The following is a 17,175-nucleotide window of genomic DNA, read 5'->3' on the forward strand; positions in this document are numbered from 1 at the left end:
AGATGGGGGATCTTATGCCCTCTTCTGACCTCTGTGTGTACCTGCTATATAGCATTACAGTCACATGCATGTAAATAAAAAAAAAATAGTAAAAATACCCAAGGGTCACAGGAATTCTTACTATCTGTAGGTCAGTAGGAGGTCAAGGCATGTTTTCACTATACTCTTGGTTCCTCATTTTGTCTATTAGCCTCTCAGAAAAGACAAGTTTATAGGCAAAAATGGTACAAGGTCAAACTCAAAAAGTCATCATGTGTTTTGACTTTAAACATGGTTTGTTGATATTTTAACATTTCTTGAAGTGGTCCTCAGAAAGATTTTTTTTTTTAATCTCCACAGTGGTTTTTTTTTTTTTTTTTTTTTTTTTTTTTTTTTTTTTTTTTTAGTTGTGTTGAAGTTCTTAGGTACTTTGTGTTTTCTGTCCTGGGGCTTGAACATAGGGCCCAGTAAAAGCTATACAAAGGCACCACCACTAAGCTTGGTCCCCGCTTCCTTTGTCTGCCCCCAGCCCCTCATTTTTGAGACAAGGTCTGGCTAAGCTGGGCTTGACCTTGTGGTCCTCTCGACTCAGCTTCCACATGTGATTACAGGCCTATGCCACAAGGGCAGGCTGGAAGTTCTAGGCCATCAGGCAGGCAGAATAAGTAACTCTTTTCTCTTCCTGTGTTCCCTAAACTTTCCTTGACTTTTGATCCTGTCTCCAGCCAGAGGTGGGCTGTGAGAAATAGGAGATGTAATTAGCTTCAGGCAATGCCCCAGGAAAGGGGTTACAGCAAACATTCTGCTTAGCACTGGGCAGCAGTCTGCAGCATAGGGTCTGGCCAAGAGACCCCATAGGGAAAGAATGTTCCAAAGTTTCCATGGAAAAACAGCCTCATCATTCTGCACCCTTGTTTCCCAGAGTGTCCTTGGCCAGCACCTTACAGTGTCCCCTCCGTCCTTGGCCCCATCTTGACTTCTTGTCTCTTGTCTCTTTATATTCTCTGCCCCTTACCTTAGTCCTCCCTCTGTCTCTGTGACAGCCACAACAACAGAAACTCATTTTCTCTAAAGAATCCGTTCCTCCTTCCTTTTTTTTTTTTTTTTTCCTGGCTGCCCATCCCTCTGCCCTATACTTGTGACCTCCAGCCTGCAGGAAAGTCACTCCACACACTCCTAGAAGAAAGCAGGGAGGACTCATGACCTTCCTGGATGCAGACTCTTCCTCAGCATGCTTCAGTTCAGGGGATCACTGAGCCATTAAGGACACTGAAAATGGAAAGCAATGATTGGAACTACCCACTTCCACATTTGAGCAATACAACTGGCTGACAGTCTTAGACTGTGAATGGACTCAGGGAATATGAGAAACACCAAAGTCCTGTGTGTTTTTAAGACAATCTGATGGCTACTGTCCCTCGGAAGTATAGAGAACAGAAAAAGAAACTGAGAGAATATAGAGGTGGGGTGCAGTGGGGGCATGTGGTGAAGGGAGGATGGAGGATGGAGGTAATGAAGGAGAGAGGAGGAAGAGAAGAGATGAAATATGGGAGAGGAAAGGAGAATATAAAGTTCAGAGTAGAGGAAAGGGGAAGGCTGGGAGGGAGAGGGAAGAGAATGAGAAAGGGGGGAGGAAGGCGAATAGAATGAGGGGAGGGAAAAGCAAAGGGAAAGAGAGAGGTCAGGGGATGAGTCAAGAAGGGACAAATAACAGGCTTTTCATGTTAAAGCCTGTGGAAAACAGCTCAAAGGAAAAGACACCTACGGTTCAAGTATTCTTGAAAATAGAAAAATTGAGAAACCAGCATTCTTTATCACAAAAAATTTAGGCAATGTAGTACCCCTGATTCATAAAAAGAAAACTATTTCATAATAAGGTAGACCATCAAGATAGAAAAGTTTGAAAAGAAAAAAAACCTTTGGGAGGAGAAAAAGGTAAACATTAAATATAACAAAATACAGAATTAAAGGGGGCCCTCTAGAACAGAATCTAAGCATCCTGGACATCTGGATGAACACAAAGCACAAGGAGACCTGCTTACCTAGTAAATAAAACCTGGTGAGGACCCTTCAGCAAGGATCAATCACTGCCCAGTATACTGAAACTACACCCTAGAAAAGGGCTGAAGCCAAATGGCTCTGAGCACATGATGGATTTCAACTTCTTTTTACCCCTTTTTATTAATCTAAAGCTCCTTTTCAGAACAATGAGTGCTTGGGGCTGAAGAAAGTCCCAGTGTGTGAAGCACACTGCTTGCTGTGCATGTGTGGAAGCCAGAGTTTGTATTCTCAGCACCTACATAAATGCCTAATGTTCCATAGCCTCTCCAAACAGCATCACCAAATGGAGACTATGTGTTCAAGTACATGATCCTATGGGGGACCTTTCTTATGCAAACCACCACATTATTACCTGAGTGAGATTCAGGTGCAGAAGGATGACTTCATTTGACTGATGGCTTTCATAGCTAAGAATTTTTTTTTTTTTTTTGACAAATGCTGGTGAAAGGAACTCTCTACCTGTGCAACTGACTTACTTGATTAATATTTTATGAAAAAAAAAAGATGGCATCCACATAGCAAAGATTACAGAGGAATTAAGCTCAGAGGAATGACACATGGAAAGCTCTCCAGCGGTAGAATCCTTAGCCTTTTGGTCACTGAGCCAGGCCCCATTGCTTGATCTTACTTCTCAACCCATTACACCATCCCAGCCAAAGCAGCCTCCATGGCCTTCCAGTTGGGGCTTTGGGACACTTTCATCCTAGAGATTTTCCTTTTGTGTGTGTGTGTGTGTGTCTAAGTTCATATCCCTCTTCTGACAGGTGGATACAAAGTTAGCACGCAGAGGAGGTTGATAAGCTGGAATGTAGGGTAGTTCTGTGACAGTAAGAACCAGGTCCCATGTACCCATCTCTAGCTTTATCTTTTGGAGAAGCTATCTCTGCCTTGGAGACCAAGGCAGTTTCTGAAACTTCAGAAGAGAAGACTTAGGCTTGCCCCTCATTTCCTAGTAGGACATGTTTTAGTGGAAAACAGGAGGGGTTTGGTTTCAGGCATCAATTTACAGAACTGGTTCTGTGTGGAACTGTGAGCTCAGTCCAAAGGCACCCTTGATGAAAATGCATGACAGACTGGAAGGCACTAGACATTCTCAAAGGCCCCAGGAAGAAGGGTGACTAAGGGGGTAAGAGTTGCTTCAAGGCTGGCAAAGCCCTGTTGGAATTATTAGTCCATTATCAGCATCCTCTGCAAGTTCAGGGAGATGGGCTATATGTGCTCCAACAGGCACAATGGTGTGTACCAAAAAGCAGGTGCCTGAGATGATGGATGAAGCCACTTTTGTGTGCCTTGCATGGGTCTTGGCTCTGGGACCCTGGGAGCCTAGGACAGATGTGATTTCTACTTTGGTGGTGCTCCTATTCCAGACCAGTCTTTTGTTGAGTGAAAGGAGATGCCATTATAGTAGGGGCTGTACAGTCAGCAGCATCCTGCATCTAAGGCAAGCCTGTCAGCTAGAACTGCATGACCTTCTAGGCAGGACTAAGTATCTGCTGTCTGCTCTCATTTCCTCCAACGTCTGCCTGGCATGGCATTTGCAGATTTCCCTGAGCAGAACTGACAGAAGGAACAGCATGAGGCCACCCAGATGAGGAGCCCAGAAGAAGAAACACCCCTCTTCTCAGTGACTGTATTCAGCCTGGCCTCCAGTTGTTCTCTGCAGTGGGCATTCCCAGTTGTCCTTGTGCAGTTTAGTGGCATGAACCACTCTATGGGAACCCTGACCCTATTACTATGGATAGATTTGGGTATGACAACTCAGGCCCTGTGGAGTGTGGGGGTGTTTTGGAAATAAATTTCTTCCTACCCTGCCATCAACTCTGAGTCTGTGTGTACCTGACCAGGATGTCTTAAAGGACCTTCCACTAACCTTAGAACACCTTGATTTCTGTAACTTTGACTATTCAGGTCCTCAAGGTCACATGGTTCCAAGCAACTTCTTCTGGCTGAATAAGAATTCTGGCTGACTTCAGAGAAGTTACGGGAGCTGGGCCTGGTAAGATAACAGGAAAACTACAGCAGGGGCAGGGCAACTTCTAGGCCAGCCTTGACTATAGTGAATTCAAGGCTGGCCTGGGAACTAAAGTGAGACTCTGAGCCAGAGGTGTAGCTCAGAAGCAGAGCATTTGCCCAGGGATCTATTTCCAAGACTGGAGAAAATAAAAACAGAGTCAAGTAGGGTCCGTAAGGCTGGGGGTGTGGCTCAGGAGTAGACGGCATGTGTGCATACAGGAGATTTAATGCCTATCACTTCCTATAGAAAAGCTTGGTTCATGTCCACATGAGTACCAGATACTCTTCCACCTTCTTGTGGAACATAAGAAACAGTGAAGACAGCTCTCCTGTTTTACCAATGGAGAAACTGAGGCTCAAAGAGGAGCAGTGACTTACTCAAGGTTATAGGGACCTGTAGCAATGTCCCTGTGAACCCCCAGACAGCACTGTTTTCACATCGCACCAAAACATGACAGCCACTAATTATCTCCCCCTTGTCCCGAAGGTACTAACACAACTGTCAGAAACACTAGGGACAGGAGAGAAGATCATGTGCAGAAAGGAGCAGAGATGGGCCCTCTGAAGTCCATGAAGGTCCACTTCCCCTAACTTCTCATGCAGAGGATGCATCTAGGATAGAATTCAGGGCTGTGTGTTTCAGGCAATACACCCACCACTCTCTTTTGCCTATTATTTGGACACAGGTTCTCGCTGCATTACCCAGACTGATCTTAAACTCACTCTGTAGTCCAGCCAGGCCTTAAACTTATAATCCTCCTGCTTCAGCATCCAAAGTAGCTGGGATTACATGCCTGGACTATTAGGTCCAGCACAATTTTTTTTTTTTTTTTTTTAAGTGACAGATCAAATTGTTTCTGATGTTTTCTAGAGTCGAATGTCAAGAGCTGATGCTAATCCATTGTGAGAGGCAGGCACAGTGGAACAAATGTGAAATCAATGCCATCTGTCTTCAGAGAACTACTCTGGATTCCAAACATCATCCAGCCCTGATGCAAGCAGATTTGGGAGTGACAACCTTCACAGAGGTAGAGAGAGGGGGGAAATGAAAAAAAAAATCCATTTCTGGTCTGAAGAAATCCATTTTTGATTGTCAAAAACCCAAATCAGTGATTGGGTCATTTCTGAATGATTCTTCTTTCTTTGAAACCCATAGCCAAACATAAGTTGGAACCCACCTAGAGAGAACTGTATTTCAGAACTTTTGAGAAGCCATGACCAAAATAGCTGGCAGAGGCAGCTGAAGGGAAGAAGGGCTGGTTATGGCAGCCTTCATGGGTGTCTGTCTCTCTGTCTCTGTTTCTCTCTCATCTCTCTCTGTCTCTATCTGTCTGTATCTCTGTCAGTGTCTGTCTTTCTGCCTCTGCCTTCCTCTCCCTCTTCTGGTTGTTGTAGGTTCTTTGGTTTTTTGAGACAGGATCTAGTTCTGTAGTCCAGGCTAACTGAGAATAAGCAATCATGCCACTGCCTCCCAAGCACTGGGATTACAGGTGTGTGCCCCAGCACCTGGTCCGAAGATTTTCTAGGTAATGGGAAACGACATAGGAAAAGAACAACATAGAATGTGGTCCTGAGCCATTGTTGTTGGGACAAATACGGTCTCAGCCCATGGGCAGCTCTGAGGCACTGTGCAAAACAGGCCCAGGATCTGCCTACCCAAGAGAGAAGGAAACCAGGTATTTAGTCTCAGTTTAACTAGTCCAGCTCCGGGCTGCTCTTGGGCAGAAGGACTCCCACAAATCTCCAGGTCAATGCTCTCTAACTACGGAGCATACAGGAAAGCATGGTGCAGATGTGGGGCTAATAGGTTAACCCGGGGTGAAGTAACTTGTAAATGATGAGTTTCAGGCTTCAGGTTCCAAGTAAGGTTTATGGGTGCGAACGTAAGCTCTCAGTTAAAAGGGAGAAGTTTAAGTCTCCATGGAGAAGCCTAAGACACAACTCTAAAATGACCAAAAGTCATTGGGAACCTCCTGCCAGGCTCTTGTCAACCTGCTGTAAGTGTGAGAAGCTTACACACTTACAGCTTAAGTTGGCTGCTGCGAGTAACTAGCCCAGAATAGAATTCTCCTTCCACCATCTTCCCACAGGCACTGGTGTGGGGCATACTAGCGTGATCCACCATGTAAAAACAAGGCAGATAATTGTTTTTTTTTTCTGCATTGTAAATTACTTTCTTCTAAGAAACACATTAAGGCAAAATGTGTGTTTATGTGTGTGTGTGTGTGTGTGTGTGTGTGTATGTGTGTGTGTGTGTGTGTAGGGGGATTAAAATGAAAAGCCATTTTCCTCACTAGTATAGTTTTTGATGAGCTAAACGGTGTTAGTTCTTAAATTGCAATGAAGGGAGAAAGTATGCACAAGCTATGGACAATTTTAATTTTCAACAATTGTGGGGTGAATAATACTGCCGATGTTGTGAAGAGCTTCTATGGTGGTTTATATTCATTTGCCTAAAAGCTCAGCTCCAGACTTCAGTACTGAGGAATTAAAAGGTGACTTGAGCCTGTTAGTATGTTCCATAGGCTTCTCAGAAACAAGACCCTGGCTGCAGCTATTGTCAGAGTCATAGGCTATCCTGTGGCCCTCATACAAAACAGCCATTGAGAAAAGTTCATTTGGTGACCTTGATCACAGCTTGCCAGAACCAAAGAGAACCATGTCACTCCTGCAAATGAGTCTATGACCAGCCAGAATCAGCACCTCTCACTATAGGACATCCAAAGGGACAGTGTAGCCAGCAGCATGTGAATACCTTAAACTCAAAACCCATTATTCCGCAATGCCGGCTGGCTGATAGCTGGAAAAGGATACATGGTCTTCAAATCAAGAAAGAATCTCTTCCCTTCCCTCAGAGCCAGGATAAAATTAATCAGGCCACAAGATGTATCCAGGCTCAGCACATTTCTACCCCAAGGTCAGAGCCTATTCTGGAGTCCATCCCAAGCTCAAAGGAGCCAGGCCAAAGGAAGTATGTACCACTTCTCAGGACAAACCTCCTTCTACGTTACAGAGACCAGAGACCATGGAGAGATCCAAACATCATCCTAGTTCAGCCGCCTGTGCTCTATCCCCAGATACGGCTCCAAGTACAGCTCTGATGCTATGGTTTCAATATTAACTATTCCCAAAGGCTCCTGTGTTGAGTGCTTGGTCCCCAACTGGTAGTGCTTTGCCCTAATTAGTTTTCTGCTGTTGTGATAAACACTGACCAAGACCTACTTGGAAAAGGAAAGAGTTTCTTTCATCTTACAACTTCCAGGTCACAGTCAATAACTGAGGAACGTCAATGCAGTAACTCAGGACGGGATCGTGGAGACAGGAACTGACACAGAGACCATAGGTTTGCTCAGCTTTTTTTTTTTTTTTTTTTTTTTTTTTCATATAGCCCAGGACCACCTGCCCGGGGGTGGTATCATCCTCAGTGAGCTGGACCCTCCCATATCAATCATTAATCAATACTATGTTCCACAGCCTTGCCTATAGGCAATCCTTCAATTCAGATGTCCTCTTCCTAAATGACTCTAACTTGTATCAAGCTGACAAAACAAAACAAAACAAAACAAAACAAAACAAAACAAAACCAACCAATCAAACAAAAAAGCACTCACAGGATTGTTTCTGTAGGCAGAAGTTCTAGGAAAGGGATCCTGCAGGAGGAAGTAAATCACCGTGTATGTCCTTAGGGGTCTTTCCCCTGCCTCCTTTTTCCTTCCTCCTCTCTGGACTCCCTCCTATCCTTTCTCCCTCACCTTCTAAACTTCCCAGTTCTCTTCCAGCTCTCTTCCACAACCAGCATCTTTCCATCTCCAAGATGTTTTGCCCAATAGCATGGGGCCAAGCTAGCATAGACTGAAATCAACATCTTTATTGATTGTTTCTGTAGTATTTAGTCATGAAGTCTTGAAAGCCTTCTATTGTTCTTGAGTAACTTTGCATCCTGGATATCTGTGACTGTTCAGCCCTTCCAACACTCTTCCCACACCACATCCCCTGGGCCATATGCTGGCCAACTTTTACCTGTGAGAGCCCTTCACACACTTGCCTCCCCCATAGCTCCTCTTCCAGCCTTTGTTCCTGAAGAATAGGGGGCTGTGGTAGAACCAGATGTCTATACTCAGCTACATTGGAGGTGCATTTGTGGCAGCAGCCCTTCACAACCATTGCCCCACACCTCCCAACTCTGTCCCCTCCTGCAGTTCCAAGACCAAATGATCACCATTCTCTGAATTCTGTACTTATCTGAGCCATAAGGCCTTCTCCCAACCCTCTTCTCTGTCTGGGATGCTTTTCTCCATTTTCTATACATCTGTACCTCAATTTTGTCATCCAGATGCAAGGTTCTCAGGATAGCATTCCCCGGTATTGCTGCTAAATTACCCCAGACTCCACAACACACTCAAAGTTCCGTATAGAATTTAGCATTGGTTTCCTTTTAATCTGCTTGTTCATAAACTATTTCCCCTTCAGCAATGGAATACCAAGACTAAAAACCTAATAGGGACCCAATAAAGTTTTGCTTTCTTAATAAAGAAAATATTTCTCAGGCAGAAGAAATGGCAGCACAAGTCAAGGTGCCCTGAAAAGCCATGGAGACTGCTGGCTTTGAGGACAGGCCTTGAAGTTACAGATGCAGATTGCCAGCTGTGCAGCCCTGGGCCAGTTACTTGATCATCCTGAGACTCAGATACAAAGCTACTGCAATCAGAGCTCAGGCTGCCAGCTAGTCTTGATACCAATGGGATTTGTAGGGTACTAGGAATGATGTCAAGTTAAGGACAAATCTTAACCTTTTTTGAAAGAAACAAGGCTGACTAATGAGGAGATACAGGGTTTCACTAAGTAGCTCAGTAATGCTCCTGCCTTAGCCTCTGCAGTTCTGGGACTGCAGGCCTATGCAAACCTGACCCATTGTAGCTACTTGTATGTGGCCTCTGGCCTCTCAGAGCCTGGAAGACAGAAAAAAAAAAATGAGGCCTGGAACTCTGGACTCTCTAACAGACTGCCTGTACTCTCACACCCTCTGGTAGGCTGTGAGAGAAACTCAGAAGCCCTAGAGGATGGGCATCACGCAAGCCCAAGCTTCAAAGCCTACCACCCCCTGCAGTTCCTGGGTCCCAGCCAAGGCGCTTCCGTCAGCCTCTGGGCGTTTAGGACATAGCCGGGATTGTCTGGGCCACAGAGTCACAGCTGAACAGACAAGGCCTAGCTGTTCCTGGAGACAAGTGCTCAGCTTTCTTCCCACATGAAAAGGAAACCTGTGTGGCCTAGAAGAGTGGGAGGAAGCAGGAAAGGCCAGGGAAGCTGCATGCAGGGCTGTAAGCATCCCTCCCTGTCACCCACCTCAAAAGACAACGCCCTGGGTAGGCAGGTGGGGCTGAGGCCCAGCAGGCAGATCTGGTGACTGAGCAAAGCATGAAGCCTCAGCTGGATACCAACACATCAAGGATTCAGCTCCTTGGAAGTCTGAAATCAGGTCTCTGCCCCTGACCCCTGTGTGACCCTGGTAGTGTGGCGTGAGGCTTTTCCAGGGCAAAAATGACTGGTGGAGAATTTTCCTCTTATTCTCACAGGTCAGCTTCAAGAAAAGAGATGGGTCATTTCCTAGGAAGGCCAGACTGTTTCTGACACAAGGAAGCAGGACATAGTAGGCACAGCCACTGGCCCTTGCAGGTATCACTCTTCCTGACTGTCTGACCCAGGGAGACCCCCATATCTACTCTATGAAGGCTAAGTGGATTATCACAAAAAGGAAAGTTTTGGGACCACAAGCTAACTAAAAGGGCCTCCTTGTTCATGTCTCCTCATCATCACAGTTGTATATCTGCCTTTATAAAGATGGCATGTGCTTATTCACCTGTCTGAGTAGAGCTCTTTCGCATGGTATGTGTGTGTATATGAGAGAGAGAGAGAGAGAGAGAGAGAGAGAGAGAGAGAGAGAGAGAGAGAAAGAGAGAGAGAGAGACAGAAAGAGAGAGAGAAAGAGAGAGAGAGAGAGAGAGAGAGAGAATACCTCATAGTACAGCCCTCTCTCAGATGATTTCACCTTAGTCTCTGCAACTAGATCAAGCAAGAACCTCTTGAACATCAGGCCCCTGGAAACTCAGCCTCAAAACTTGTAGGACCTGCTTCCTAAGATGGCTGATTTCATGGCTGCAGAGAGGCAGACCACAAGCCATGTAAAAGCTATGTGTAGGGGAGCCAGGGCTTCTAGAATAGGGTAGGACCCATTTAAGCTACAATATCTTCGGAGTATCAATTCTAGCTTGGGCTAGGACGTAGATCAGTGAGGAAGTGCTTGCCTAGCATACACAAGGCCCTGGGTTTCCTCTATCATCCAGTGTGCAGAACTCATCTGAGTATGGTAGCACAGATGAGCAGAATGGTCATAAGTTCAACCCTTGCCTGAAGTACCCAACAAACTAAAGCCCAGCCTGCATCACTTTACTGAGTTCCTATCTCAAACTAAAACAAAACAGACAGGCAGACAGGCAGACAGGCAGACAGGCAGACAGACAGACAATATAGATATGAGCAAAATAAGGCCTCAGGTTCAATCCCTAGTACCAGATAGCAACAACAATGGTAATAACAATAGCTACTATTTACTGGGCATTTAAAAATCAAGGCTTGAAACTTGTACAGAATGTAACTGATGAGAAATCACAGCCCAACTAGTGTGTAGAAGCAGAAAGGATGGCCAGGGACCATAAATCAAAGGTGGCTCCAGCTATCTGTACACTTGCCTTGTCCTCCTGGTCTCAAGGTCTGCTTTCCTGAAAATGCAGGCCAGACTTTTCAATGCTGTGCTTGTACAGGCCAGGCATGATAGGTCCCAGGTCACCTTTCTGTGTCAGAAGCTGGGGCGTGGACATCAGACCCACTTGGCCCATAAGAACAAGGTGGAAGCAAGGTTTATCAAATCCGTATAGTGCCTTGTCATCTCTGGGACTCAGATGAGTCTCCTACTCCCCAGGAGAATGAAAGCCAAGGATTTTATCTCTAACCATCTTTCCTCAAGGACAGCTATTTGTTGCATTTTGATTGAGATGTTTCTATGAGGCACATTTGTGTGACTACAGAGCCACCTCTAGGACAGGTGATGACTGTGCCTGATCAGAAATCACTCTCTCTCTCTCTCTCTCTCTCTCTCTCTCTCTCTCTCTCTCTCTCTCTCCCTCCCTCCCTCCCTCCTTCCCTCCCTCCCTTCCTCCTTCCCTCCCTCTCCTATTTCCAGTTGTAGATGCCCACAAGCTCCCAAAGACATGAGTCAGGACCTCTACAAAGACAGGCAAGCAGAACCCAGGCCGTGTTTTACCAGGGAAATGGAAGTCCTTAGCTCCCATTTTAATTTAACAAGCCCAATTTTATAAATAAGAGTGAATTTTCCCAGGCTATTATTTCTAATTATGCATTTACATCAATTCACATTATGTGGTTGATGAAATGTTAATACCAGAGGCAATTTTCTGCTGACGGGTGGCCTGGAGAAGAGCTTTCTTCACATTACAAGTCAATATTTTTGGAAATAATTACCCAGTTGCTCACCAGAGATGGCACTGACTAACCCAATGGCTGTGTCTACATAGTTGTCAACTGGAGATGCCGAGAGAAAATATTTCATTTGGAAGAAAGGAAAGAAGAGACAGCAAGCACACCGAGGCAGGTCTGGGGTAGCCTCTGCTGCTCAGCAGGACAGGCTTAGTCTTTGCTCTACACCATTCTTGTGTCCCCCAAAGACCTCACTACATGGCTTTGGAGCTCATAGCTTTGGAACTCATGTGTTGCATGTGTGAGGTGGGAGTTGTTGTGCCTCTTTCACAAGCAAGGAATATGGTTTTAAGAAAATGTTCTCTAAGGGGTGCAAGTGTTTGAACACATGGTCCTCAGCCTATTGGACTCTCTGGGGAGAACGTGCAGCCTTTGGGATTGTGGCCCAACTAGACGAAGTGAGTCACTGAGGGCAGATCTGGAAGGCACTGTCTCTTCCGTGTTTGCCTACCAAGATGTGAACAAATCATACCGAAAGCTACTGCCACTGTGGGCTGTACAGCTTCAGCCAACATGCCTTCCTACAGTGAAACTGTAAGCCCTAAATAAACCCTTCCTCCCTCAAGCTGGCCCTGTTAGCTACTCTGTCCCAGTCATAAGAAAAGAAACTGGTGCACAAGAATACCCATTTATCTGCACATTTTTTTTATTGATTCAAGAAATGTTTGTCATGGTTCGACTCTGTCAGGCACACTGTAGATGTTCCCTAAATGATTATTATGAGGAACAAGGAGGCGAAAATGCAAGAGAATTTCTAATGCACCTGGTCAGCAAGTCACCATGGCCCCAAGTGACAAAGGATCTAGGAAGCAAATGACACACTAGCAACAACAGAGGCAGAGAAATCAGAGATGACCATCTGTAGTCACAGCCCAATCCCAGAGGGAAGATGCTACAAAGCTCCACCCTCTAGCACAGATCTCACTACTCCAACAGACCACTGGAGCTCCTTTCAAATGGGAGGTACAGCACCCACTGCCAGGTCAGTGGGATCCCTGGGCATCATCCAGCAGAAGAGGGAGGCTGGAAATTGGGTGATGGTGACTGAACAGTAAAGAAGAAAGGGCAGAGCCAAAGGTTAAGCACAGCTTATGGCAATGGGTCCAAGGGAGGGACAGTAAGGGATCATGCACTCCTCTTGCTGACCTCATGGGTATCAAGCAACCTAGTGAGACAGAAAATAGGTTGGCAGTGGACCAGATTTGGAAGGGGGCCAGGCTTGCCAGGTGTGGTGGCACACGCCTGCAATCCCAGCATTTAGGATTCATGAGAGAGAGTTCAGCCTGGACTACAGAGCAAGACTGTCTCAGAATTAAGTAAGTAATAAAATGCCTCCTCCCACTTCCAAAGAAAACAGTGGTTGTAACACAACTCCGTGTTTTGAAGGGGAGATTATCCTGGCTTTTTCTCTCAGACCCCAGGGGTTATCTGCAGACAAACACTTCTGATTTCTCTCTACTCCCAGTATTTCTGCAATGAGCCTCACCCCTTTACACAGCCATCTGGTCTTCACTGGTCTTAGAATCCACAGTTCGCCATAGGCTTCTGGGATATCTCAGACAGCCTTCCAGGCATCTGAAGAGGACACCGCCTCCAAACAGCATGGGGAGGTTGAGCCCTCTTCTATGGCTAGGGAAAGGCCCCAGAACAGATCATTAGGCCACTTGAGCCTAAGGTTCCTATCCAGAGGGAAACAAGCCCCATCTGTGGTCTCAGGAGACAACTTTTATCAGGGGGAAAACAAGGAGGCAGAGGGGAGCAAAAACAAAAGAAAGAGGGAGAGATTGAGGAATAAAGAGAACGGGATTATGAAGAAGCTAGAGAAAGAGGTTTTTCTCAGATCAGTTTTCAACTTCCTCTTCTCCCTTCTCTCTTCTGAGCCCCTGTAGAGGTTTAGAAGAGACAGCTACCTAGCTGGGAACTGCTTTCCTGTTCCTGTGTGTGCAAATACCCACATGCACACACTACACCTACACACATGCTGTTTGGGTATTCATACCCCTTTTATATATACCATGTTTTCTGTTCACAGAGCTGTCACTTTTTGTTAGCAAATGTTGCCTGTGCACATACATGCATATAAAGAACGCATTATACCCACAATCACTAGATATGCCATCTGTCTTCATATGTCTACACATACTTTCTTACTGCTCTGTACATGTCCCACCACATATGTCCCAAGACTAAATCTCTAGGACCCTGGTCCTCTGAGGATGAGTTAATGGTATAAAGCAGGTGATCCATTTCTAGAGCATCCTTTGATCGCCTTTGAGAGGAGAGGGGACAAATAAGTGGATGCAGAGTGAAGAGCTGGTGATGCTGATGAGTGAAACCCAAGCACAGCCACTGCTCAGGGATACCCAGGCAGAATCTGTGATCCCTGTTGAACCTCTTGTTTGAGTCTACATGCATTCTGCTCACTTCTATTCCAGCTATGACCTCCTTCATCCTGTCAGAGGTGAGCAAACAGAGATGCAGCTCCACACTGTTAACTTCAGCATCCTGAGAGGTTCCTCTAATCTTCGGGGGACCTCTACTGAGACCAAACCAGGATTTGTGGCTTTAGCAAAGAAAATAATTTCGGGACAAATCATTATGAAGCAGAGGCGACTATTTTATTAAAGCTATTTTAGTGTAGGCATGAAGCATGAGAGTTAACATAGAGAGGTGCTTAGAAAGAAAGACATACACAAGTGTAGAGGGAAAGTGGAAATTAACTATCTAAGCAATTGCCATATATACCACTTTAGTGGCTCAAAAGCTATATCTTCTTAAAGGTTAAAAAACCTCACCCAGCCCTTTCTTTCTCTTTTGATAAGTAAAATTATAGTGTAACTCTGAAGGTGCCTTGGGCAGAATTATAATCTGACGAGACCAGGGACCACTAAGGGTTTAGTCCATGTTCCTTCTCGGAAAGCAGGGGCTTTTGGTGAAATTCCTACTAGACTGTAGATTTATATTTGGGAAAAGAAAAAGGCCTTAAGCACAATTGTTAATTGAGCTGGAATTCTTCCTATAATGCTACTGAGAACAGCCAGATTCTTTGGCTAAGGGCCCACCACCACTCCTGTGTCCCATAATGTTCCTTGCCTTTCTGTCATGCTTTGGCCCCCCTTTCTTTCCTCTGTGTGATTGTAGCCAGCCCAGGTATACTCTGAAAGTCATGCCATATACATTACCCTCTGCCACTAGGCAGGCCAGGAGAAGCTGCTGCAGTTACATGGACCAGCCTTTTTCTGGCAAAGAACAGCAAACTCTGAGCCCACTGACCCAGTTGATCAAGATCTGTATGTTGTTCCTGCTGCCCCAATGCTGAGCCAGAGAGAAAACAAAGGCACAAGCCAGTGTGGCTAGGGGCTGGGCTTTCCTCACAAAGAAAATCTAATTTGGTACCTTGTTTTGATTTTTATTTTCCAATAAGAGGAAAATTATACTTTAAAACAGTGTTGGGAAAAAAAATAAGTTTGATCTGAAGTATCTGCAGCCGAAGCCACGGTCTTTTGTTTCTCAAAACTACAGATCTTAAACCTCCAGGTACCTTGGCTCTGACGATGGCTGCACATGGTCAAGCACTGTGTCCACCTGACCATGCTGCAGGGAAGAGCCTAGAGGAAGAGCAAATACAGGAGCACTGGGTCAAAACAGCTTCTCTCTCCTGGCACGATGACCTTTTGTCAACTTCAGATGGACTACCATCGTCTGGATCAGCCTTGATTGGATCAAATCCCATCGGAAAATGGGGGAGGGGGAGGCAATAAAACATCCAGAATTGATATTAAACCACTGACATTTCACAAACCGCACAGCATTGGCAGCTGCCAGTCTACCAGCAGGACAAAGTCCGAGGGGGTGATTCAGGCGTGAAGGTCACAGCAGTGCCACGGAGCTCCTCCAAGGCCTGGGTATAACCACCAATACAGTAGTCAAGATGGCCAGAGTTTGGTCACTCAGACCAGGAAATGTGCCCTTATGCAATTCTCCTGTCCCTCTTGGACTCTGTGCCTTTGCCTGAGACTAGTCCATCATGGAAGTAAACTGACATAACCAGATCTCTCAAGACCCTGAATGAAGCTAAACTGATGTCAAGTCAGAGCCTGAGACTAAATCCCACTCCCCATTCTATAGTCTCACACTACAGATAGGCCAGCTCCCAAGATGAGACCGTGAAAGCCCATGTTCCTTTGAGCAGCCTGGAAACTCAGCAGGGGACACACAATGGATTTGGCTTCCTGCCACCCATCACCCATTGAACACCTGCCACAAGGTGAACAATGTGTCTGGGTAGGTATAAGGATGGACTGGGCACAGCTCCCACTCTGAAAAGGTTCAAGCCAGCCGCAGATCTTTCAATAACAGCTGTTCCCTACTAGATAGGTGGGCGGTAAGTTTCCTCAGGTCTGCCAGCTCTAGGCACAGACCCATACAGGCAGGTGGAGCTCAGCAACCCCTATACTGGTTTGAGGAACGTGTGAAAAGACAGCTCTGCATTGGTCAGGACGGTCCAGGAATCCACCCCAGATATGGGAAATCCTGTCATGTCACATTCCAGGCCAACAGCAGACCACTAAACACCACGTTTTCCTGCCCAGATGAGGCTTCAGAGTACTCAAGGCAGAGCCCCAGAAATCACCAGCCCCTTGAGAGATGAACTGGACCATACAGGAAGACCCTTCTTGGCATGGGAACAAACAAGAATAGACAAACATAAAGGGAGAAGAAATAACCTGGAAGGCTTTCTGGCAAAAGATTCCAGCCAGCTGAACAGACTCTGAACAGAAGGGCTGTCCAGGACTGGAGTAGGCAGTCCACATGAAGGACTACAGTTGGCTTCCAGGACCAGTCTTGGAGTTCCTACGTAAGACCAGATCTAAGCCTTCTACTGGAACTGCAGAGGCCACATAGCCAAGGACAGTATTGATGGGATAGAGGCATCTTCTTCTTTATTACACTATTCAAAGCTACTACTGGGGCATGGAGGTAAGTCACTGAGTATCCTAGACTCTACTGTATAGACTTTAAGTATGGGGGGTCAAAAGAACAAGAGGTACTCAAATAGACAGTAAGACATACCCAAGTATAGACATGGTCTCTTCAACGGAGAGTTGGAATTAACTGTCTAGGATAGACATAATTAACTATCTCTTACTGGCCCAGGACCCTATAGAGATGCTCTAGTCAGAGACTTCTAGGTGGGGAATCAGACAGTTCTAGAAGGATGCTACAAGTTTGGGTCCAAGATCAGGGGCTGTCCTGTCATGGGACCGGCACATCCAGAAATGCTCCTGAGGTTCACATGCTAGAGATACAAAGCCATAATCTTGTAGTGTGCACCTACCCTGGCCATTCACAAAGCTATTGCCCAGATGTCAGTTCATCCACCCCACAGCAGCTGAGCAAGATTTGTGTATCTTCTAACAAGAGGAGAGATTCAGCCATTGCCCCAGGGGAAAGACTTGTTGGCTATTCTGCTCGCAGGCTTGGACTTGCCCATTCCTGGATCCCCAGTTCTATGACTGGAACCCTGCACTCACTCTGGTTCTGATACGAGGTCAACTTTTCAGAAGGCTT

The 17,175-nt window shown here is 45.8% G+C and overlaps 1 long non-coding RNA gene across 1 annotated transcript in view; it reads right to left on the minus strand.

Annotated features, from left to right (window-relative positions):
• Positions 1-17,175, minus strand: part of LOC143442010 (uncharacterized) — a 51,618-nt gene that overhangs the window by 28,775 nt on the left and 5,668 nt on the right. The gene's annotated exons all lie outside the window — the stretch shown is intronic.

Source organism: Arvicanthis niloticus, chromosome 1 (genome assembly GCF_011762505.2).
Source record: "Arvicanthis niloticus isolate mArvNil1 chromosome 1, mArvNil1.pat.X, whole genome shotgun sequence".
Taxonomy (NCBI): Eukaryota; Metazoa; Chordata; class Mammalia; order Rodentia; family Muridae; genus Arvicanthis; species Arvicanthis niloticus.